Genomic DNA, 24950 nt, shown 5'->3' with positions numbered 1-24950 from the left:
ATTCAATATGCATTTAATTACATACCGTGAATGAGCAACCAGATCTTAAACAGTTCTAAATTTAAGGAGAGTTACTGAAGACAGTTTACAACTTGTCTCAATCATCACCACAGCATGCAGTCAAGATTCCAAACAAAGCAATGTTAACATTGTGAGAAACTTCAATGACATTCACATAATCTTTCAATATTGCCACACTCCCCTCAGCAAACAAAGCCAATATTCCAGTGTTAATAGTCTTCCTGGAATCCAGTAGCAACTCCGAAGAAAGTAGCTTTCATAGCAAATCAACATTTAATTTAAAGATTGCAATCTGTCTGTGACACATGAGAGTGGCCACTCTGGGTCAGATCAAAGGTCCTGTGTCTCTGACACTGAAATCAAATAATCAGGGAAAAGCACAACACATACAAAGCAATATTTTCATAGGATGCTATCCTGCCCTTATAACAGCTGGTACCTTCTGTTACATATTGCTATCAACTATATCCAAGATGCTAATCTTAAAATAATGATGGATCCATATGCATCAGTTGGAACTTGTGGTTTCACAGTATCAGTAACATGGCAGGCAACTAACAAACCACAAACCTAGAAAGCACACCTGGCCCCCACTTAAATTCAGAACAGGAATGCACAATGGAGACCAGGCTTCACCATAAGGAGGAACATGGAACAAGAACAGCATCACACTCACTCCTGATATGCTGTCAACTCCCTTGATCCTAAATCTGCATAGCCTCCAAATCATACAGAGTATAGAATGCCTTATATTTTGCAAACACTATCTGTAAACATTAAGAATATTTGAAAATCAGAAAAAAAAGAGGATTTGGATTCAGGACACAAATTCTCAAATTCAAGGCTTGTGTACTGATTCAAAAGCAATTTTATAATAGGTTATGAATTTGTTAGACAGTCCATCTCAATTTCTGAATGTGAGGCTTATAGTAGCTATATTCCACTAAAATAATGAAATAAATCTCCATCCACACCTTAAATAAAAATTAGAGACTCTCAAACATTTGACATTTTTGTTAAGGTAGGATCTATTCCTGGAATGTGCAAGACCATGAAACACAAAACACATGTTCTACCTACCATTTGTTTACACTAAGAACATATTCAGAAGATTATCTATGTATGTATTTGATATAAAACGTATGCAACATCAACTAGCAAAATTCTTGCTTCCACAGAGCTATTGCCAACAATAAACAACCAAAGTGGTAACATAAGTTAGCCTGTTTATTTCAAAACTGACTTTCGAATACTGGTCCACTCAAAACAAAACAGGCAGCTCATTTTCAGAAAGGCTTTTCTGCAAAGCATAACTTAAGCTCACATACCTTAAAAATTTTCCTCAAAAAATGTTCCTTAGTATAGTTTTCCTATGTCAGCAGTTAATTCCTCTGATTTTCACTTTCTGAAATATACTTCTCTTTTCTTTTCTGGGGACTCTGTGAAAGAAAAACATACCAAATGTTTTTATTATTATTTCAGCATTTTAAAAGGCATTGCAAAACTTAAACTTAGATTAAGTTGCTTTGCATTTTCAGATTATTACCATACACCAGATTTCTTTAAAAAAAGAGACAGAGTTCAAGAAAAAGAATAGCAGACTTCTCAAATGACTGCAAGTAGTAGTATGCTATCACTTCATACACACAATTTTGAGTGAAGATATAATTTTGTCTCTACACACATAGAGAAGTTTGGGGGTTTTTTTAAGTTCTTGGAATTTCTTATGACACGGTGTATTGTAGCTGAAAAACTATATAATTTCATTTATTTCTGAACCTCGCCCTTGATAAAACAGAAGCAGATACTCATTAGCAAGAAAACGAAAGGATAGAAGGCCAAAGTTTGTTATATGAAAGACAAATTTAGTAGTGGTATTTTCACAAGAGTGGAAGAAAACAAGTGGTAACACAAGAAAGGGCCCAATCAAGATATACAGATTTCTTATATGGCTCTAATTACTCCAATATCTAGAACAGTAAGCACTCAGGAAGGATGACTATAGGACTAAAATTTCAAGCTGTAACTCTGGACTGCAATCTAGGTGAAGCAAACTGACAAAGAAGTTCTTTGTTGGGTTTATATTAAGAAAAAGGTATTTAAATTATAAAATAAAATAAGAACAACGCAGAAAGAACCGTGTCTTGCAGAATGCACCATCTAAGGAGTCTTTCTGCTGTGCCTTTTGCAATCGGATATGTCTGTCACGTACTGGCCTCATTAGCCACCAGCGTGCCTGTAACAAACGTGGATAGAGCCTTCCCAAATCTTCATTCATGAACCCCAGCCATGATGATGAAAATAAGAAACAAGCTTTGCATACAGCTAACAAGTGCAAGGTATACCATATTATCTACATCTGGACCCATGTTAAATATTCCCTCATAATCTCATGCTAGAATGTCCTGCTTTAGATGAGACATTCCATAACAGTTTAGAAATGCCCTTGTAAGAAAAGACACATGAAGCAAAACTGAAATACAGACACGGTGTGTAAGGGTAAAGAAAAGAGAACTATTTTCAGTATTCATTATTTAAAACAAAGCACTGATCACAGACATTTATAAAATCTTATGAAGGGACAACCTTAGCTCATATTCAAGAAGGCATTATTTAATATTCCTTTCTGGTTACTTAGTGATATTCTAGAAACAAAGAACTGCCTAGTATAAATACACAACTTCCATTCTCCATGACCAAAAATAGAAAAGACTAAGTGATGCTAACATTCAGTCACTGCAGAGGAACAGCAGCTATGCAAGCAGATACAAAAGGAGGGGAAAAAATGCAGGAGGCTATAAGCAATACAAAATCCACCACACTTTTTAAAAACAGATATAAAATCACTTTTTTCAAAGTTACAAAGCCCAAGGGAAAGTCTTCACTGGCAAAAAATTACAATCAGGAGCAAAACATTAGAGTAAATTTGGCTCCAGTCTTCCCATCACAAATGCAAACCAGGTGGAAATAGCATAATATCACTGGACAGGAACATAAGTCTTAATCCTTGCTCAAAGGGGACTCATGAAAGTAGAACACACACTACCACCAGCACCTGGGCAAATTCAGGTTTCAAGTAGATGTTAAAAAATTGCATGTGGCAAAATGAAGCCCTTATGAAAACTACATTTATTAAATAAAACAACAAACTGGAGCCATTTAAACAGAGACAAGTTGTATCCTCTGCTCTCTGCACACAGACAAGGAGTAATCCTTTTTTATTTTATTTTTTTAAAGAACTACTCTATCACATATGATAGAGTGGAGAATTTCATTTTTCAGTACAAAAAAAAATGCAAACCCAGCTTTTCTTCAGAATTCCAATTACTACTAACTCTTTATTTATGTGCATATTTTCATTTGCATACAGGTCATCAGTAGAATTTAAAACTGGTAATACAAGTCCAGTACTGGTCTAATTGGTAGGCATACACCAGCTAGTACACAGAAGCATAATAAAAGCTTTCCAGTGAACTGCACAGCCATCTGTCAGAGAGCAATAAAATGTTACAAAATTCCCACTGCTATTTCTGATCTCGAACATAGTAGAATCTGATAGTTTCAGACAGCTTGCTACAACAATGCAATAATCCACTAGATAATGAAGACATGAAAGACAGAATTATATGAAGATAAGGATAAAAGAGAAAATCTAGATGAGCTGTTGTTTTCTGAAATTACTACAAGGACAGTCAAAGCCAATCCCCCACTAGATCCTCTTCACACTGAGGATATACAAGGCATTCTCTCACAACGAAGCATCAGCAGAGTATTTAAAAATACCAATAGTAACAATTCATCAGTCAAATGCTATTCAGTGAAAGTGTTAAAGTACCAACTATTAAATTGCCAAACTATCAATTCTGAAAAACTTAGGCTTAAGGTGACCTAAGTAAAGAGAAATGGAGAGTGGAAAATTTATCAAATCTTTTCAGAGCTGATAAGGCAATCGGTAGAAGCACAACAAAGACAGTCTGATTTTGATACTGGACAAGGAATCACATTTAAGAATCTGCAGATTAGAATAAATGGTGAAAAAAATGAACACAGCTTTTGTAGAGGAAAATCACGCTTCACAACTTGAAGAGTCCTTTGAAGGAATCAAGGATCCTATGGAAAAAGTAGTTGGAAGTGGTAGTGAACAAAATACTTCTAAGAAGTTTCTGCTGATGTCTCACATAGGAAGCTGCTGGAGAACTGACGACTTGCACAGTAAGATTTAAGAGACAAAGATTGACAGGCAAGAGGACAGAAGCCTCATCAGAATCTGTACCAGGACTTGGGCTGTTCTTTAGGATGGTCACCTGCCTATCTGTCATTTCAGGAGCATATGTGCTTCATACAAAATTATTATGATCAATCAAAACTGACAGATCATTAAAAAATTTGCAGAACTTCAGGACACTGAGCAACAAGCACAGAAAACAGCAAATGAAGTCACATGTCAACAAATGTAACATAATACACTGGTACAAGTTATTCAATGCCATTACCAGAAAAACTTCTAGCAGTTTCTGAACACAGACCTTCAAAAACATTCATTCAGTGCTTTGAAGTGGTCAGGTTAGAAACCATCCAGAATATCAGACTTTTTTAATGGAGGGAAGAGAGAACATAATGCGTTCTTACACTGCTGATACATTCATGGTTTTTCATGGTTTTTCAAATTCTCCTACCTCATGAAAAATATAAAGCACCCAAAAAAATATAGGTAATATTGATCATGGAGCAACTTCCACACAAAGAAAGTAAAGTGAATTTTTTATTTCACAAAACAGGCAAGTATGATGGGTGTCAGATCAAAGTACATAGGGAAAAAAAATCATTATTGCACAAAGTGACTTGGTATGTCAGATGCAATAAGTGTTTCCCAGAAGAACTTAAGAACATCAAATGAAATTTTACGAAGCTGCTCTTCCATACTTCTTTGCCTAGTGAATAATTAAATGACATAATTCAATGCCTAAAGACATTTCTGAGACCATGAAACAAACAGGTACAAATATTATTATAAAAATTCATTAAAAAAGCAAACTTTTAGAACAGTAAAAGTTCCACCTCGAGTTGTCTCTAAACTGCAAAAACAGAACAGGAACTACTACTCTATATTTGTGCCAATAGACTCTTCTTATCTGACAGGAGCAAGTACTGAGCTATGCGGATTTCACTTGGTTGGGTACAAACATCCTCAAACAATGACCTCTCACTCTCTTACCCCTGCAGCTGTATGAAGACCACACTTTACCTTAGCAGCTCAGGGAGCCGTGATCTTATTAAAAATACATGCAAATAAGAAGCAGTGAGTTCCATTAAAGAATAGGATTTACACTCATCAGCAGGGCCAAAAAAAAAAACACACCAACCAACAGAAAACAGCTGTCAGATCCTCTGACTAGAATCACAAGGGACGCTTCCTTTTTGGGATACATAAAGTTTTAATTTACCTGTTGGAATTCTCTCCACATGTGCAAATGGTAGTAATAGACATGATGAAAGTAAGTCCCTAAGAATCCTGTATAAGGCTTATATAAAGACAACATCTAATTCTTTCACCTTCCACCAAAGAACCACATATCTTGTCAGACTACCTGATTTAGTATTCCTCTGCCGTTGGCATTAGGAAAAGCCTTCTCCATGACCAAATCTCACCTTCCCTTCCTCATAACTGAGGTACAGAGAGAGGTTGCAGAGAGCCACTTCTCTGCAACCTGAATATGCTAATTTTTTGACTAAGCCATTCTAATTATTTCAATCTTTTAATATTTTCTAGACCACTGCTATCCTTCAATTGGTCCCAATCTCAGAGTTCATAAGCTAAAACAGTGGGATACTGTAGAACTCTGAGAAGAGCAGAGAAATTCCTTCAAATCACTTTTGAGCTCTTTACCCAAGTGCTTTAACCCAATAACATGGCAGTGTATCCTTCTTTCTTTAGTAAACAAAAATTCCAGGTCCTTTTCCAAAGACCTGCACTTTTCCCTGTTTCCTCCCCCATCTCATATCCATGCAGTCCAGCCTACAGACAGTGAGTTTTCATGCTCACTGACACCTGCTTTGTTCCAGATGACATCTCCCATTTGCCAAGATTATTCTAAACAGTAATCTCATTCTCCGCCACACCTGCAGCTCTTTGCTTCTCCTCTGGTAAGTTTCTCAGCACTCTTTATCATCTCAGGCCTCTTGTAAAACAAATGTGTGAAGGGAAATGCTGACAACTGGCAGTGAACCATGCGGCAAGTGATTTTTAGGTGCAGTTACTCAACTAGTTTTGCTTCTACCTTGTATAAGTTTTTACCTCACAGACACAGGTAAGGAGCAAGACTGAATCTCACCAGACATAAGAGTACAAGATGAAGGCAGACACAGTGTCATAGGTTTATTTGTTCTAAAAATCCAAGCAGAAATTTTCCTTTCCCCGGTCCCGCTGTAAAAGAAGGTGTTGAACGAGAGAGAGGGAAGGGGTAATTGACTATACAAAAGAACTAGCTGGCCAACCTGCATTCCAGGTTGATAGCTTTCTCTAAGGCTGGGGTGTGGGGGGAAGGAGTTTTTCTCCCCTCCTCTCTTTGGAAAGAGGCACTTAACTTTTTGCCTTAACGGGGGCACGGTGTGTGCTGGAAAAGCTCTGAGGCCATTTTGCTCTCGACCTGGTCATCTGGCTGTTCTCCGGCCTCGTCTTGCCTACGGTCTGCTCTGTCGCCAGACGGACCAGCTCAGATTTCATTGAAGGGTCTGTGCTCGTAGAGGAAAGGGGGGAGTCCCAAACACAGCCAGCCACAGACATCGTGAGTTTCGTGGGAAAGAAACTGCCCTTCTTTCCCCTTCTCCCCTTCCCCTCCTCGGTGGGGGGTGATCTCCATTTCGGCTCCTCCCGCGATCCGGGGCCCCCACACGGCGACCACCAGAGCCCGACAGCGCCCCCTGCCGACCGACACCGAGCACTGCAGGCTCTGCTCCTCCAGGGATCCAACAGCGCTCCTGCCCACCGGGATTGGAACCGCGCCAGAGGACAGAGAATATCAGACTGTTCCCTTTTTGAAGGGGACTTTTGGGTACAGGATTATTGTTTAGTTGTTTCTGTGTTCTGTTACTGTTTTTGCCAATAAAGGGTTGTTATTTCTTCCCTTTTCCATACTTCTTCAATTGGAGCCTTTTAATTTCGGATTTACAATTGCTGAGAGAGAGGAGTTTGGTCTACCTCATAACTCATCCTCCTTAGCAAAACGCTCCAGTCTCCTTAAACTGAGACACACAGTTTAGGAATAGAAGAGCCAGGGTAGCTGCCAGAAGTCAGACCTTGCCACCACGACTTGAGTGAGACTCAAGTCTGCCTTGTTAACTCTGAAAAAGCTGGTGGTGCATACAAAGTAAGTCACACACATGCCCTTTGCTTTTAAAGAGCAAATGCCCCTAATTTCTTATTACCTTTCATGTGCTTACAAGTAAAAAGAGCTTTCCTTCCTTTATTTTTCCAAGAATTGAACTTTCCTTAAACTAAGTTCCAGGATGCAACAAAAGCCAAAGAAAAGCATGGCCTCAATACAGAGTTCCTGACCAATGAATTGTCACTGAACTCTCAATTCCTCAGTGTTGCAACATTTATGTTCATACTAGATCTTAACAAAAACATGAATAAGGCTGATTAAAATTATTCTCATGTGGAAGACACTGCGCACCAGTATCTGCAATGCTGTTAACAAATTCTAACAGCTAAAGAACAGGACTGTTCTAGAATTACAAAGAAACATATAATGCTACAATATCCAAAAGTTGGACACAAATTGAAAATAAAATAAAATAACACATCAGTCACTCGAGCTTGCTTAAAGTGTATATTACCTGGTGTATTAAAGCAAAAGACAATCAAAGTATTGCATTTTCAAGACATTACTGCATTGTCTCAGATTAATAGTGAAGGTGGAAACAAATTCTAGGAAAAGTAGTGGCAAGAGTCAACAACGAAATTAAAAAGTACTTGTAGTAATCATGCTGACTAATGAGTTACTCTACTAATAGTTAACTTATTTATTTGCTGAATTCTTTCGTTCAACTAGATGCCAACTTCTCTACTTTCAAAGTGGGAACCAATTTTCCTTATTTGAAAAAACCCCCAAACCTCTGAAGGAAATGCTTCATACATTGATATCTATCTGTCTTGAGAAAAATACATGGCAAGCCAAAATGAACACACACACAAAACCCATGTGCAGACCTCAATCCCAAGGCCACCTACATAAGCATCTTTTCAGGGAAAAGAGGAGGAGGGAAGAATTCTCACACAGTGCTGACGGTCTCTCATCATGACAAAGCAACACCTAAAACACCTCCTTGGAAAGATTTCAGGTCCCAAAACTCATCTAGCTGCTGCCATTGCACATTTCAACTTACCAATCAAGAATACTATTAGGAGCTTCTTCCAGAAGCACTGTATTAGCTCTCAAGATTTAAGGACAGCCACAGAAAAAGATAAATCCACAGGATGTGAAATACTTTTAAGAGTCTAGAGGCAGTTTAATTTCTTTTTATGTCCCAACATCAGCCAGAATTTCTCATTTCAGACAAAGCAATCAGATAACAAATCTGCCATTAGTCTGTAATATATGACAATACTGGTCTCCTCAGGAGTAGCATAATCCAGTTCCAAATATTTATTGCTCTTTGAAAAGAAATTCAAAGAGTAATCACGATGCTTCCTCTTCTTTCCTCCTTCATTAAACTACATCCTTCTGGTTCCTTAAACCCTCTGCTTAGTTAACTCACTGTTCAGTCAGTCTTCTCGAGGTCATTTATTTCCTTGTCACCGTTGTATCACATATAATGTAGTTTGATTATACAGCATTTTGTACAGAAAACCTGGTCACGAGGAACACAGGTCCATGAGAGAATCCTGTTCCTTCCCAACAGCTGATATTCCAGACTGTTACGCTGTGGGCAATACAACATATAGTGTGTTTCAGTGGGAGCTGTTGCCCCAAGCCTTTGTTGCTGTTCCTGAACTTTACCTTCCCACACTCCATGTCCTAGAAAATACTGTGATAACTCTCTCTGTCATGTGGAGTAGAGTTACTGTCACTTTAAGGCAGAGTCAGTAGAAAGGCAGATGACTGAACTATGCATTTGTACCTTCTTAAACACTTCAAGTGTGCAACAAATTTTAATACATACATTCTACCAATATATACCATGCTAACTTTTTAAGACACATGAAGAAACCTACCCTATCTTTTTCAGATTGTTGCCTTAGAGTTTTTGATTTTTTAATTTTTATAGACTTTAAAAGTAGTTATGTAGTGAATGTAGATTTCAAATGTAGCTGTGGTATGTTTCTCACGATGTTATATCTTCTATCAGTATTTTCCAGTAGAAGTAACGGCAGTAGCCTAAAGGTTGCACATATCAAACCCCTTTCCATATCAATCCCTCAGAAGTCCGTTAGCTGTTCAGTCTTCTTTTCAACGTAGAATTGCAGAAAGCACCTTAACGCCTGCACCACCAAAATATGTAAAAATAGGCACAACGGCCTTCAAGCTTGGAACTTTGGAGGGACTCCAAGGACTGTACATGCTGCAATGAAGAGGAAAATGATGAAACAGGGGTCTCAAACTCCCCCAGACTCAATTTCCGAAGGGGTGTGCTGAGGGATGGAATGGGGTAGAACCAGGGGGTGGACGAGCGGGGATTGGATGGACATCATTATAAAATTGTAGCACCGGGGTCCAAGGGCGCACGACGGTTTTGTATTCCTGGAGCCTGGAGGCTCATTAAAACTTCTGCTTTCTTATCTCCTACCTAATTGGGCCTGGAGTCTTTCTTTCTTCTCGGTCTTTTAGGTAACAAGATCCAGACAGTTTTGTTAGGGTATCATCAGCCTTCCCATTTACAGAGAACACTCCTTCTGAAGCATATTATTCTCATTTGAAATAATATATGGATCAAGCTTTAATTAACAGATGTTATAACAAACAGTTAAAAGTTGTAGATGTTTCATCTTTCAAGTGTCTGGACAAGTGATACTGAAGTGCACAGGTGCACAAAAAAATGCATGCTTGGACTCTTCAGATGGAAATTTATTTGCATATGTAAGAGTCAGCCTACCTGATCTTTATTGAAATAGATTACTATTTTATCCCCAGTCTTTCATTCTGTATCTCAAAATTATTCTTTCAACAGTTCATTTAAAAGGACAATGTCCTTCATAACATAACACCATTCCTGAGTATTCCTCAGAAACAAAAAAGTTAGGGATGATAGTAATGTTTGTATTGAAGGCAAGGGTTATTTAGCTCCCTCAGAATTCTTGCCTTACTGTACTCAGAGACAGTTGAGGGGAATCTGACGGACTGCATCTTTAAAGCTAAAATCCGAACTTCACTTGAGAAAAATTATGTTGAGGGACACAAGCCATACTACTGTAATAGACAAATGTTAACAACCATCTGCTTAATCACTGCTTTGGAAAAGGCAGCTTCCACCCCCCAGAAAGCAGACTATCCACAGCCACATTGCTAATCTCCACATCTCCACTTAGGCTCCTCGAGCCTGGTTGGGGTGACTTTGGTGATGAAATACCAGAGCAAAAGAAAATACTGTGTTACAGTCCATCAGACCGATTTTTTGCACAGGGTATGCACCGCAAGCTTCGTGGAAACATGAAGCCTTAGGACACAAAGCATACCAGAACAGGACAGCTCTGGAAGACTGCTCTGTAAAGGACATAAATCTGCTGCAGTGTGCTGAAGGAGAGCCTGGAGAAAACTATCCCATGAGCTGAGGGCAGGTTTCCTTTCAGAGGTAGCAGCTCGCTCCAGAGAAGCAGAGCTAGAAAGCAGGCAGCATGGAAAACTAAGAGGTCATGGAGGAAGACAAGGATTGAATCAAACTGAAATAAGAATGGCATGTAATTACCTTCTCACATTACAAAAAAAAATCGTTTAGATAAATCAGATAATCTAGATGCCAGTTAAATTTGTTAAAATAGTAACTTCAGATTTATTTAACACATTCACTGATGATTTTCCACTCCAATTTCAATATTCACCTAATTCAAAAGGCAAAATTGGGTATTAAATGGCCTTCCTCTATCTTTGCTACAGGTCCTTTACAATTCCTTGTTTTCTCAGATACACACTTCAACTGCTAACATTTTTTTCTGTATTTGGCAAATCAGGCCAACTGGTGAGCTCCAGTTAGCACATCTGCTGAAATAGTAAAAAAACATATTATAGAAATTACAGGAGAGATAACTCTCCTTAGGAGGAAACACACCATTCACAGCAGCAATATACAATAAATATATGAACAATAAACAAGCACGTGTTTTTCTGATTCCACGTTCTCTGACTTTTAATCAGTAAAAAGCCACTGCAAAGTCACATGATTTTCTTTAACACTGGCTACAAAAGCAATTCTCAGATTTTTCTGAAGGGACAGCAATCCTTGTTTGAAAAATACCATTTTTACAGTGCTTAAGCTTGTCATTGTTTTACAACTTAACCACTTCACTTGACTGTATCCCTTATCTATAATTCCTGAAACTTACTTAGAATAATACTGTGGGGTATTATGTTACACTGATGAACATTTCAAAGCAGAAGGCACAACTAAGAAGTCAGATGCTATCTGAAAGACACCCGAAACATTAAAAAAAGCTTTAGCACAATTCAAAAAAGCTGAACTTTAACAAATATAGTGGCAGTACACTACACTGAAGAGATTTTAACAAATTTATACAATTTAACAGCAGATAGAACAAGCTTTATTTATTCAAAGATTGTGGTTTATTCTACAATCCTACTCTTTTCTGTTTATTCAGATTCACCAGGAGTGAATTTTTTTTATTTACTAGCCAAGCAGCTAACAACCTCCACCAGCTGAGCCATTATTAATATGCTATTTTCCTGAGCATTACAGCACCAAATATTCAATAAAATTATTCCTGTCTTATCAAATAACCATTACATTTATGCTCTTTTCAACTCTGTTCTGTACTGAGAAATACAACTTACAACTGCCACTCTCAATTCAACAGCAAACATTACAAATGTGATGATGAACCACTGTGGTGGGTTAATCTGGGCAGAACGCTGGGTGCCCACCCAGCCGCTCTATCACTCCCCTTCCCAGGTGGACAGGGGAGAGAGTAAGGTGGAAAAACAACTCATGGTTTGGGATAAGGCACTTTATTTAAAGTGAAAGCAAAGCAGAAGCTTGCACATGCAAAAGCAAAGCGAAACATAGCAGGGTTTATTCTCTACTTCCCAGCAGCAGCAGCCACTCCCGAGCAGCAGGGCTTCAACACGTGTAAGGGTTCCTCAGTAGGCAGCCATTAGACAATGAATGCCTGCCTTCCTGATCTGTGCCTTAGCTTTTATATCTGAGCTGCATCACGTGGTACGGAACATCCCTTTGGTCAGTTTGGGTCAGCTGGCCTACTTGGGTCCTCTCCCAGGATCTCACCCTCACCTAAGGAAGGAATGTTACAGTGTTGGTGCTGTGCTCAGCAGTAGCCAAAACACCGGTGTGTTTATCAACACCCTTCTAGCTGCCAATGTAAAGCACAGCACTGTGAGGGCTACTGTGGGGAAATGAACTCCAGCTCAACCAGATCCAATACAACCATGTAAGTTACAATATGCTGTTAATGTATAAAATAAGATTTTTCCAAATTTTCTAAAGCAAAAGGTTGAGAAGCTGGCAAACAGCAGCAAAGCTGACAAACCAAGTACTGAAACTAAGAGATTCACAAATGGGGGATCAAAACCTAAATGCTACTCTCTTTGGAATATGCATTATGTGACTGTGTAATTATTTTCACAGTGCTTTTCTCCATAAATGCCCAATTCTTTTATTAAAGAGGATGGAGTGCCCTGAGTATGAGTCAGCATTCTGTCAGAGGGGCTTACCTTCACGATCTCATCACGTACCTTGCTGTAATTGTATGTTTTCCAGTTACTAAACAGGAAATTTCAGGGAACAAAGAAGTCGTGATTAATGCATTTTACCACCATTCTGGATTTTACTTCTGCTTCTGGCAAAGAGTGCTTACATAATATACAACAATTCACAAACTTTTCACTAGGTCTTAATGATGGGAATTTTTATTGATGGGAAGTTATATGCTTAAGTTTAATTTCCTAGTGTCTCAGCTTCTCACTTCCAAAACCATAGTATGAAAAGAAGAGGTTGTGAGACCCTTAAGATCAAGTGGTGACAAATGCAAGCTGTCTTCAGACCAAGACTTCAATACCATATAGAAAAATGCCCCAAGACATAACAAACTATTAAGTTATTCATTAGGCATTTTCTTACTAGCCCTTAATAAGACAGGGCTGCAAACGGACTACAGTATTATGCAAGCAATATTGTACAGCATACCTAAAGGACAGATTAACAGTACACCACACGATGGGTTTTTTCCCATGAAGAAAAAGTTTCATATGATTGTCTTATAGAGACCTGCATCACAGAAATGTCTCACAGGATGCAATTACTGCTGTTGATTGAGTTGTTTCCCTCAATCAACAGCTTAAGGGAAAGATTTGGTCTGAGCACTTACTCTCCCCTCAGCAGAAAATAAGAGCAACCAGATCAAAAAGCCTCATAAAATACCATTTTTGCTCAAGGTGCCAGTCCACAACATAAACAAGGTTCTAAAAGGCCAACTAATACATTTCAAATTTGAGTAATTCTGACAAACCCGCACAGTTGGCAAGAAATCAGTCAGTGAAGTGCAGCAAAGTTACAAATATAGAGTTGTCTCTACAAACTGTTATGACACATCTCTATTGTGAGCAGGTTAGTAAGAAACCAAGATATGAAAAAGAAAGTTTAGAATTGTATGTGGTTAAACTATCTGGCTTTCTCTCTAGTGTAGAAGGCAGCAATGCAAAGGGGGTTGGTTAGGACAGAGCAAACAGCTATCCAAGATCCAAAGTAGAATGATGTCATGAAGCACAATTCACTCAGATTAAAAACAGCATTAAGTCCTAATTTATTGAAAATCTATTTTTATCATCATCAGGGAAACACATACTACTGACTACACTCTAAACCAAACTTAATACTGCATTTAAACTTGCAGGAGGAAATAAAAAAAAATTACAGTCATGCTTTCAAATACAATTTCATGCTACAAGATGAAAACAATCAAAACCCTCCATCCAATGAAACCATCCTATGAGGAAAAAAAACCCTCAAACAACACACACACAAAAAAACCATTTCAGAAGCACCCTTGCTGGTTCTTAAGAATTCTTACCAAAACTTCCTATGCACTGCATGCGACCACACACACGGTTCTTAAAAAGAGAGGTAACTATCTTTTCTCAAACCCTGAAAACAAAGCTATGAATTCCATTGGTTCACTACTAAGAACAAGTTTCCAAAATAAACCTTTGCAAAGAAATGCTACAGTTACCTAACGCAAATGTCACACGGCAGAAACTTTCTGCCTGTTTTCATGCAGAGTATTTTAAACCCTTTAAATCCCTAATAAAATGGTGAATACTCAACAATACCTCGACTATCTCTACTGTATAATAAACCTCTCCACCAAGTTTTTGAAATCCCTTTTTTATAAGGCAAACACATCAACACTATGATTAGGACAGAATTAAGTGGACTTAGTATAGCTCTTAGGATAAGTTTTATCTTAGGATAAGAGCATACATGCAGTATACTTTCTGCTGGAATGAATTTAGGTTTTCCTCTCTTCTCTTGTTGCTTCCCTTCTCCTCTCCCCCTTCGTCCCCCCCAGCAAAAGAATCTCTTTTCCTTTTCCTAGACCCACTTCCCACACAGTGCAAAAAAACTCCTCCCTGTGAAGTGATGACCTCATGCTCCTAGCCCATCTCCTTGTATGGAGCAACTCCGGGCTTGCCGCCAGCTTTCTCCGCCTTCAGCCTGACACGGCAACATACCTTCCTTCACCCTGCTGCTTCCCAGCTGAGGGAATATCCCATCGAGGACAGGCAAACCGGGCAGGGAGAGGGGGTCTCCTCACGGACAAAGAACAGACCACTAGATGTCTGCCCCACAATCATGTCTGGCACAAACCTACTTCAAGTCGACAAAGCACCTCTGCTCTACCCTGCAGGAAGAATGACACTGAACTGTGAACATTTTTAGGTATGGAAATACATCCTATCCAACTGTAGTGTGACTCGCCCCCCACAGCCAAATCTTGCTTCCCGATATTTTCCTTAATCCAGTGAAGGAAAAGTCACCTCTACTTTTCTCTTAACATAAACCCATCTTACCTTCCTTTGCAGCTCTCTAAAGTTCCCCAGCCCATTCTACGGCCTGTCTTTACTTTCAAGTACCGAATTATTTCTAAATGATCACTTTATACATTGGCAATAAAAACACCAACTGACGAAGGACCTCTCTCTGAAACATTCAGCTGTGACATAAAGTTACTGTACAAAATCAGGAAAGGTGATGGATAATTGAGTTTTTGCTTAGTTAAATAACCTTGCACATGCAGGACCTGATATTCTCCTTCAAAGAAATATCTCCCAACCCTTCTGGGGTTAGCATTCCACATCTGAATATTTTAAAGTTGTAACAGTAGTAACATTTTCTGTCAACACACTAAAAAGGAATTTATAAAACAATAAAACATACATTGGTGTCACCAACAATAATTATTACTGTATAACCGTCGATTGTTTACAATTTGCTTTGACTGTGAGTGTGAATGTCCCATCTCTTGGAGTCTTCCAAAGACTAGCACTTACACGTAGTAAACTGTATCACCAATTTCTTTATTTATTTAGCAGGTAAAATTAACTTAAAATAATACCCTGTAAATTTTTTTGGTCAAAAAAGTTTCACATGTCACCCAGATTTTTTTACACATCACAACTTCTCAAAGGAAGCACCATTAGAATACAGCAGAGCATCAAAGTCACTTTGAGCAGGTCTGTTTTCAAAGCAGGGAAAAGTTATGTCACCTACTTAAAAGGCAATGAAATGCCATCTTGCAAACAGAAAACGAGCTGGCTCGTTTAAAAGTCTAACAAAACCCCAGATGTCTGTGTCACTTCCAGAGGCGTATGCTTACCCCAAGTCAAACCAAACAGAAACATATTACAACACGACCGGGGATGTCTAATGCCTCTCTATGTACTTAATTCTCAAACACTGAAGATGTGAGTATTTAGTATCCCTGCAGACACCAAAAGCACAAACACACAAAGCCCTAAAACGCGCAGGAAAAGAGCCAGGGCAGTAGGACTGGGAAGGCCCCACCGTGCGGGCTCCAAATCCAGTGTAGGAGATAAGAAAGCCAGCGCTGCCACGGGAGGGGGAGGAAGGAAGAAGAACAAAAAAACCAGCCCAAACCAAACCTGCAGGGCTGTTACATTTACTGGGGGGGCGGCGAGGGCGCAACACCACAGCGTCGGGCCACCGCTAGTCCCGGCACAAACCGGAGCACGCGACGGGAACACACAGGGCGGGCACCGAAGAAAGCAGACCGGGCAGAAAAGAACAGGACCGCGCACCAAAGGCACGGCACCAGGCACCGCAGGACCAGGACCGATCCCACCCTGCGCCCCCCATAAGCCGGGCCGGGGGGGCGGGATCGGCTGTGCCGGATTCGCCGGGGCGGAGCCGCCGCCGGCCGAGCGGCGCCCCTGACGCCGCCGGGGCCGCCACCGGATGCGGCCGCCGCCGCCCCGCCAGGGCACAACGAGAGCGACGCCGGTGCCCGCCCCGCCCGCAGGTAGAGCCGGAGCAGGGCCCGCCCGCCCCGCCGAGTGTCCCAGGTGTCCCAGAGTACCCCGAGCGTCCCGGGTTGTGCCAGGTGTCGCGGTGCCCGGCGGGGGCGGCCCCGACCCGGCGGGCGCCCCCCGTGCGGACGGTCCGTACCTGACAAGCCAAGCCCCCCCTGCTGCTGCCGCCGCTGCCGCCGCCGCCGCCGCGCGCGCGCGTCACGGGCCCCGCCCGCGCTGCGTGACCCGCGCGGGCCAACGGGCGGCGCGCGGCCCCTCTCCTGCCCGGCCAATCGCGGCCCGGTCCGCCTCCCTCGCGCCGTGACGCGCTCGCGGAGAGGGGCGGAGGGGGCACGAGCGCCATCGGCACCGCCCCTGCCGCGCGCGCTCGCGCCAAGTATCCAGGCAACGCCGATCCCGCGTCCCCGGGCCCACCGCGGGACAGCCGTGCTTGATCCCGGAGGGTACTGCCGACGTGAGGCTGAGAAGTGGGAAATGCTGAGAAAGGAACTCCTGGGAAACGGGCATGACGGGCAGATGGACAAGAAGTCCCCACCCCCGTCAGGGAGAGGCAGCGAGAAGCACACACACAAAAAAAGAAATAAAGAGACAAAAAGAAGAGGTGGAGAGGAAACAAAAAAGAAGGGGTGAAAGAAAGAAGGGGGGGAAAGAAGAAGAAAAAGAAAAGGGGGTGAAAGGAAAAGAAAGAATAGGAAAAGAAAGGGAGGGAAGGAAAAAAAAAAGCAGGAAAAAGAAGAGGAAAAGGCGGAAAAACAGAAGGGGTGAAGGGAAGGAGAGAAAAAAAGAAGGGGGAAGAGAAAAGGAAGAAAAAATAAGAGAAAGAGAAAAGCGGGGAGAAAAATAAAAAGGAGGGGAAGAAGCAGGAAAGAAGCAAAAAAGAAGGGGAAAATGGGGAAAAAAAAAGAAGGGGGAAGAGAAAAGGAGTAAGAGAAGGGGAAAGAAAAAAAAAGTAGGAGGGGAAGGAAAAAAGGTAAAAGGAAAAAATGGGGGGAAATGAAAAAAAATAAAAAGAAGAAGAAAAAAGGAAAAAAGAACTCAAGGAAAAGAAAGAAAAGCTATTATTGTGACACTACCTTAATAGGTTTAGGGAAAACCCATGAATGTTAATTTTTTTTTATATTGTCTTTTGCAATAGATTATGCTCAAACCAATTTAGAAAAGTAATGTAATGAAGTAGTAATAACAAAGTCTGGGAACACAATCCATTTCATACATACAGAAGAGCCCCTTAACAGGTTAGATCTGAGTTAGAGATAAATATCTTTCTTGAGAATTTGCCAGTCATTGGTATTTAGGAAGGAGTTTAAAAAACAAGATGTGCACAGAGCAATCATATTCCTATCCATGGCTTCTTTTTAGACCAGAGTGTTTAAAGTGATCTAGTGAAACTTTTGCTGTGTGCACTTTTCCATCTCTGTTTAAGATGTTCATGCCTTTGTCTTCCAAAACAGCTTATAGAAAAAATTTCCTTTATTTATCTGCTTATCAAATGAGAAAAAATTACATTACTTTGTACCTCATCTGTATGCACCTTGAGGCAAATTGAGACCTATATACCGTTAGAAAGAAGTTTGCATGATGAAGGAAGAAAAACCTATGTAGCTTTATTTGAAAGTGGTGGTTTAAGATGTAATTTACATTAGGATATTTCCAACCATGTTAGAGTTGGGATAAAAATCTTAGATGCAAATACTGAATTCAGTACAAGAAATCATCAGTTACAAGGTTTTATGACAAATGCAGGTGCAAACAGCCTGATTCGGTTTTGCTTCAGGTATATTCAAACAAACTATTTTATTTGTCAAATATCTTGTCAGTCTCGTATACCTATGAAAATATTGAATGATTTTTCTCTACAGTTTGGTAACTTAGCTGACCTTGTGTCATGGTTCGAGATCCCCAAAATTCTAATTCCCTAGTCTAAGCTCCCTTCCACATCTCAACTTAATGTGAGATGGGTTTTCCAGACAAAACACACCAGACTCAAAATGGGGAAAGGGAATATATTACAATGAGTATACAAATAAATATTATAATACATTATACACACGATCACAACTATCTCTACCATGACATAAGTATTTACAATGGATCAGATCTCTTCTCCCCTCCAAATAAAAGTCCAGGAGGGAAGAAGGATAGATCCTTTCCAGTCTCTGAGCAGCAGTATCTTCTAAGGCAGCAGGTTCTCCTCATCTCATGCATGCAGCAGCTGATAGCTGGATTTCTTCTCAATACACACAAGGGGGTCTCCAAGTCCCTTGGCCCATTGTCTCCAAACAAAGGGTCTTCAAGACACAGGGGGGTCTCCTTTCACCCCTCTTGGTTCTCCTTCGACTCTAAGCAAAGGTCTCACCTGTGGACTGCCAACAGGGACAAAACTCGCTTCACCACAGGCATATCACGAAATGCAGGGGCAGCTTCGTGGAAGTCCCTTCCTCAGGGGGGTTCACCCCTGAGTCAGAACATCTTGGGCAGCTTTCAGTTGAAAGCCTTTGCCTCAAGAGTTCTACCAGAGCTCCTGTGCTCTGTCTCAGGCTGCCACCTTGGCAGCAGTGGTGAGGGGGGGGGAAGGCCAAGGTCACCCCCCTCTGCATTCCTCTCCGTCCCAGTCCAGCTTCCCAGGACGCTCTGAGCTTCTCAGCTCCTCTCTCTCTCTCTGGTGCTGCAGCACTCCAAGACTCCTCTCCTTAACAGGAGTCCATCTCCCTCCTTTCTCAGAGATCTCAAAGGAGTTTTGGGGGGTCTGGTTCAGTTCTTACCCCCAAAACTCTGTAACTCTGCTGCTGACTCTCTTTTTTCCAGGAGTCCTCTCTGTGGTGCTGCATGCCATTTGCTGTTTGGTTCAGTTCTTATCTGTCCTGGCTCTTAGCCATAGTCTCTGGACGTTGCTTCTGCTGCTGCTCTGTCTCTGCTCACTCACAGTGGAGAAAACTTTCTTAGCTCTCACCTGCAGGCACTTAGCCCAGCTTTATGCTGTTCCAGGTCCCCACAGCCCCCTGCTGGGGCTGGGGGGCCAAAGCCCCCCCCAGGGGCTTCTGCCCTCTGCTTCTCGTGGCCTCAGAACATGGCTACCACTTCTACAACCAAACTACAACTAACCTTCTCTTCCCTTTGCTTGTGGTATGTTTACATTTCGCAGGAGCGCAGATTGGTTCCAATCTCCAGTGTCGCCACCCCTTGGGGGTTACCACTTTCTTAGCTTCAGGGGGAAAACCTGGTTCAAACCACTACACCTTGACACCCTTCAACTTGGTGAAAACTGGTAGACAATGGTATGAGGGTAGAAAAACCTCTCCTCAGTAGTTTTCTGATTAGAATTTTTTTAAATTTATTGAAGAACCTACTTAATTTTTGAGAAAGAATTCTATGTGATTTTTTTTTGTAGCAAGGGGTTTTTTTCCCAAATCTTTCATATATTTGTTGAAGATGAAAAGGAGATAGGCCTATACTGTAGTCACTGCAGTGTAGTGTAGACATATGTAAAATATTCTGAAAATCAAATTGCTAACTTTATATAAAAACATTCAATTATTAATTGGATACACAAAGCTTTAAAAGTATATCGAAGTATTGCAATTAAAATCCAAATTAACAACTTTGTTTCTAAAAGGATGCAGATCTTCATCTTTTTCTCTCCTCCCTGTCCCAGTCTTCTGGTTCTGCACGCATTCCTTCACTCAGCCCAATACATGACTTCTCTGCCCCTTCCTACCAGGCCTGACCCAGGCCCACTGCCTAACACCAGAAGCAGAGAGGTTACATCCTACAGGTACCCAGAGGAGACGAAAAGGATCAGGGAAATGGATGTGCTCTTGCTTCAGCACATTGTGTCAATCCCTGAATGTACTTTCTTCCAACCTTTTCACTTTGCTCCTGTAGCAGGATGCTCTGCCTAAGCAGGGGGAAAACAGCTTGAACTTGACCCTATATACAAAAGCTATCTGTGGTGGATGGAGAAGGGGCCTCGTGCTGCTTTTGATGTTGAATGAGATCAACTTGAGATCATCAACCCCAAAGTTAAACGTGCTGAGAATGTGGAGATCAAGGTTTCCTGACAGAAACTGGCACAGGGAGGTATGTGGCAGATGAAGTTCCTGATAAAGGAACTAAAAAGTGATGCTTTGATAACTTATCTAAAGCTGCTGAGCTGATACAGCCAGCCTGGAGACATCTGACTGACAGTCAAGCACTTTATGCTATAAAAGCCCAACCTCTCTTTTTAAGGAGAGGGAATTCTAACACACCCTTTCTTGCAGCATGTGTGAAGATTCCACTCTTGAGCTGGGACAGCCCTCAGGGTTGCTCCTCAAGGCTAAGCCTATGGTTGTTGGTATGGGTGAGTAACATCCATCTCTACTTAATAATTGTTTTACTAGCTTTGATATTGTTCCTTCAATATTGCTTCAATAAATTGTACACTATACTAGTAATTACAACTATCTACACTGTGTAGTAATGAATTCTGATTAAGGTTCCTTAGTCTAAGCATTATTATAATCAGTTTAAATATGTAATTTTTCTATATTGGTTTGCTATCCTTAACTCTGCAGAACAAAGCTGTGTAAAGGTTTGATTACATCTATACCTTCAGACATAAACTGTTGACCAAGTCTGAGGCTGGGATTGGATCCAGCCACACCTTAGCTTCTCTCTCTGAGGAGGAAGTAAGAAAGCAAGTGTCCTTTCTGAGCCTCATGGGTTTCCCTGGTAAAGCTTGTTGAAAGCTGCCATTCTGCCCAGAACAGCTCATACAAGTCAAATCCTAAATACTATATCTTCATGCTAAGCCAAAGGTGATCAACACCAGTACTTTAAACCTGCTGGTTTGGACAGCGGTGGCATTGAAGCATTGTTTCAGACCCTATTCCAAAACTGCCTCCAAAGAAACTCGGCAAGCACCCGGACAAGTGCCAAGTTCTGTGGTGTAACACCTCAGAAGCTACCAGGCAGAGCACTTCATGGCCCAACTAGCTGAAACAATAGCAACTGTCCAGTAAAAATACATGAAGAAATCAGTTAAGTATCCTGGATCTTTCTTCACCTCTCACATGACCCATCTTCTGTAATCTCATGCTTTAATTTCTTCTGGCTTTCCAGTTGCGAGAGAATTTTCAGTCTTTCTATCATTATCTATTCACCCACCATTATGAACCTAGAAATATCAGGGATTTCCTTCTTACATGGTAAAAATCTTGTCCTATTCAATTAAGCTCTATATTTCAAGAATCCTTTTCCATTTGTTCCTCTGTTTGCTGCAACTCTTCTGGCACACTACAAGTCTATAATTGAGTCAACACTTTTCATAATTTTTGATGCTTCTTTTCTACCTTTGTCTAATTTCTTTGTTTATGGCTCATTGCCTAAGATTTCTGTATGTGCCATGCAAGTTTTCTGCTCTACACTGCTAGTACTTATGTTGAAAAATCTTAAAGTTATTCTTAGGGGACAGATACTGTAACATTATATTACTTCAAGAATTATAACAATTTTAAGTTAAATTACGTGCCCAGAAAGGAAATATAAAAGTAGGAAATAGAGAGATGGAAAGTTCCTCATTATCATTCCCTCAAAATGCTGAAGTAAAATGGGAGTTGTTGCAAAACTCAACATGGGCTTTAGCAAAGCCTTTGACACCGTCTCCCACAGCGTTCTCCTGAAAAAGCTGGCAGCTCATGGCTTGGACAGGGGCACTCTGTGCTGGGTTAGGAACTGGCTGATGGCTGGGCCCAGAGAGTGGTGGTGAACGGTGCTGCATCCAGTTGGCAGCTGGTCACTAGTGGTGTCCCCCAGGGATCAGAGTTGGGGCCAGTTCCATTTGATATCTTTATCGATTATTTAGATGAGGGGACTGAGTGCATCATCAGCAAATTTGCATATGACACCAAGCTGGGGGGAATGTTGAACAGCTGGAAGGCAGGAGGGCTCTGCAGGGGGACCTGGAGAGGCTGGAGAGTTGGGCTGATTCCAATGAGATGAGGTTCGACAAGGCCAAGTGCCGGGTCCTGCACTTTGGCCACAACAACCCCATGCAGTGCTACAGGCTGGGCACAGAGTGGCTGGAGAGCAGCCAGGCAGAAAGGGACCTGGGGGTACTGACTGACAGGAAGCTGAACATGAGCCAGAGTGTGCCCAGGTGGCCAAGAAGGCCAAGGGCATCCTGGCCTGGATCAGGAACAGTGTGGCCAACAGGACCAGGGGAGTGATTTTTCCCCTGTACTCAGTGCTGGTGAGGCCACACCTGGAGTGTTGTGTCCAGCTCTGGTCCCCTCAGTTCAGGAAGGATATTGAGGTGCTGGAGCAGGTCCAGAGAAGAGCAACGAGGCTGGTGAAGGGACTCGAGCACAAGTCCTATGAGGAGAGGCTAATGGAGCTGGGGCTGTTCAGCCTGGAGAAGAGGAGGCTCAGGGGAGACCTCCTCACTCTCTACAACTCCCTGAAAGGAGGTTGTAGCCAGGTGGGGGTTGGTCTCTTCTCCCAGGCAGCTATCAGTAAGACAAGAGGGCACAGTCTTAAGCTGTGCCAGGGGAGCTTTAGGTTGGATATTAGGAAGAAATTTTTTACAGAGGGGGTAATCAAGTGTTGAAATGGGCTGCCCAGGGAAGTGGTGGATTCTCCATCCCTGGAGGTTTTTAGAAGAGACTGGATGTGGTACTTAGTGCCATGGTCTAGTAACCCCAGCGGTAGTGGACAAGTGTTGGACTTGATGATCTCAGAGGTCCTTTCCAACCCAGCTGATTCTATGATTCCATGATTAAAAAAATCTCCTGGAGATATACTGAAGAATTCTATCATTCACAAGTCAGTAATACAGAAAAGTTAATATAGATGTATACTCAGAAGAAAAGATTGCTAAGAGATGTCTGCGAAGGATAAAAATAATAAATTTTTTAAAATCCTGTTAGCTCAGACTTTTAACCAGCAGTATATTTCCTTGATCCCCAACAAGGGCATATTACTTCCTTCCTGTTGAGTTAGATTTGCTGCAGTTCCTTGATGAGTTAGGCATGAATGAGTATCTTTTCTAAACCACTGTACATCTTTGAAAAAATAAATTGCAGTTTACCATTTTACTCTTTCTTTTCTTATTTTCTGTCACTATTATTGTAAAGAAATACAGAACAAAATTTTAAATAACTATACAAACTGTGTATTAAAGCACCAGAGCTTTTGTGTCAGAAACAGATTAATGTTGCTACCACTATTGTGAAAATTACTCTGGTTCTTCTATTACATATCCAGATAATAGCATCATAAAACTCAGGCACGTTAAAGCAATGCAGCAAAGACCGTGTGCATACAGAGCTAAGCAAACGGCTGAGCTCTCTTTTTACCTCTTCCATAGGTTTTCTATCTGTACAAAGCTCTCTCTGCCTCAGTATTTCTATCTATAAATGGCAACATCAATACTTGCTTTGAGGGTTGTTAGAAGGTGTAGATAGTTAATATTTAAAAAGCATTTTCAAGTTGTTGTAAATGCAACAGTAAATGAAACAGTAAAAAATGCAAATAATAGTAAGCAAAATAAGGATATTATAGTTATTCTATCACTGATTATAGAAGTCTAATTTTCGTATTTGTTTTAGAGATTTTTATTATTATTTGCTATTTTTCTCCTCTCTACCCTTCTTTTTCTTCCACCCCCATTTTGTACTTCATATTTTGAATTTCAATGTCCGTTGCTATGACAACCCCACGATCTGACTAGTGCTGCCTTCAGACCCTTTTCAAATCTGTGCTGTGCTATTTAAAACTACACATTTTGTGTTTAAGGGGCCTGGAGGTTCCTTAGAATAACCTACTAGGATTTTCCCATTCATAAACTACGGTGCAGATACACATTCTAAAATTCTAGTACCTGCCAATGCTTTTCTATCCCTACACACATTTATTTGAATATTTGCCTCTTGAGGGCATGGTGGCTAAATAGACAGTGTTGGAATTATCAGAAGTAAGCAAGAAGTAAGCATATAATCATAAATATATATATATACACATGTATGTGTATATACATATACAAATAGGCAGGCACAATGTGCACATACACAATTTGGTTTTCATCTGTACAAACTGAAATCTCTCACAGGATTTATCAGGGAAGTAAAAGAAATCAGCAAGGTTGTGTTTTTTTATTTTTAAACAATGAATTTAAGCTCAGCAGACATTAGGAAAGGTTGCCAGTGTTGTGAAGGA

At 40.9% G+C, this 24950-nt stretch overlaps 1 protein-coding gene across 4 annotated transcripts in view; it reads right to left on the bottom strand.

Annotated features, from left to right (window-relative positions):
- The window catches only part of FER (FER tyrosine kinase), a 156833-nt gene extending 139868 nt beyond the window's left edge, over nucleotides 1–16965 (bottom strand). For all 4 annotated transcript variants that reach the window (XM_051782603.1, XM_051782604.1, XM_051782605.1 and 1 more), the window contains exons 1-2: nucleotides 16894–16965; nucleotides 1350–1460 (exon numbers count right to left, since the gene is read on the bottom strand). The gene's annotated coding sequence lies outside the window, so the exon portion shown is untranslated. The remainder of the gene's footprint in view (nucleotides 1–1349; nucleotides 1461–16893) is intronic.
- Nucleotides 16966–24950: the final 7985 nt, after the last annotated feature.

This window comes from Manacus candei, unplaced genomic scaffold, assembly GCF_025592945.1.
Source record: "Manacus candei isolate 608988 ecotype Guabito, Panama unplaced genomic scaffold, ASM2559294v1 h1tg000016l, whole genome shotgun sequence".
In the NCBI taxonomy this organism is placed as follows: domain Eukaryota; kingdom Metazoa; phylum Chordata; class Aves; order Passeriformes; family Pipridae; genus Manacus; species Manacus candei.
Note: the sequence above shows the minus strand (reverse complement) of the source record. Positions and strands in the feature narration are given on the sequence as shown.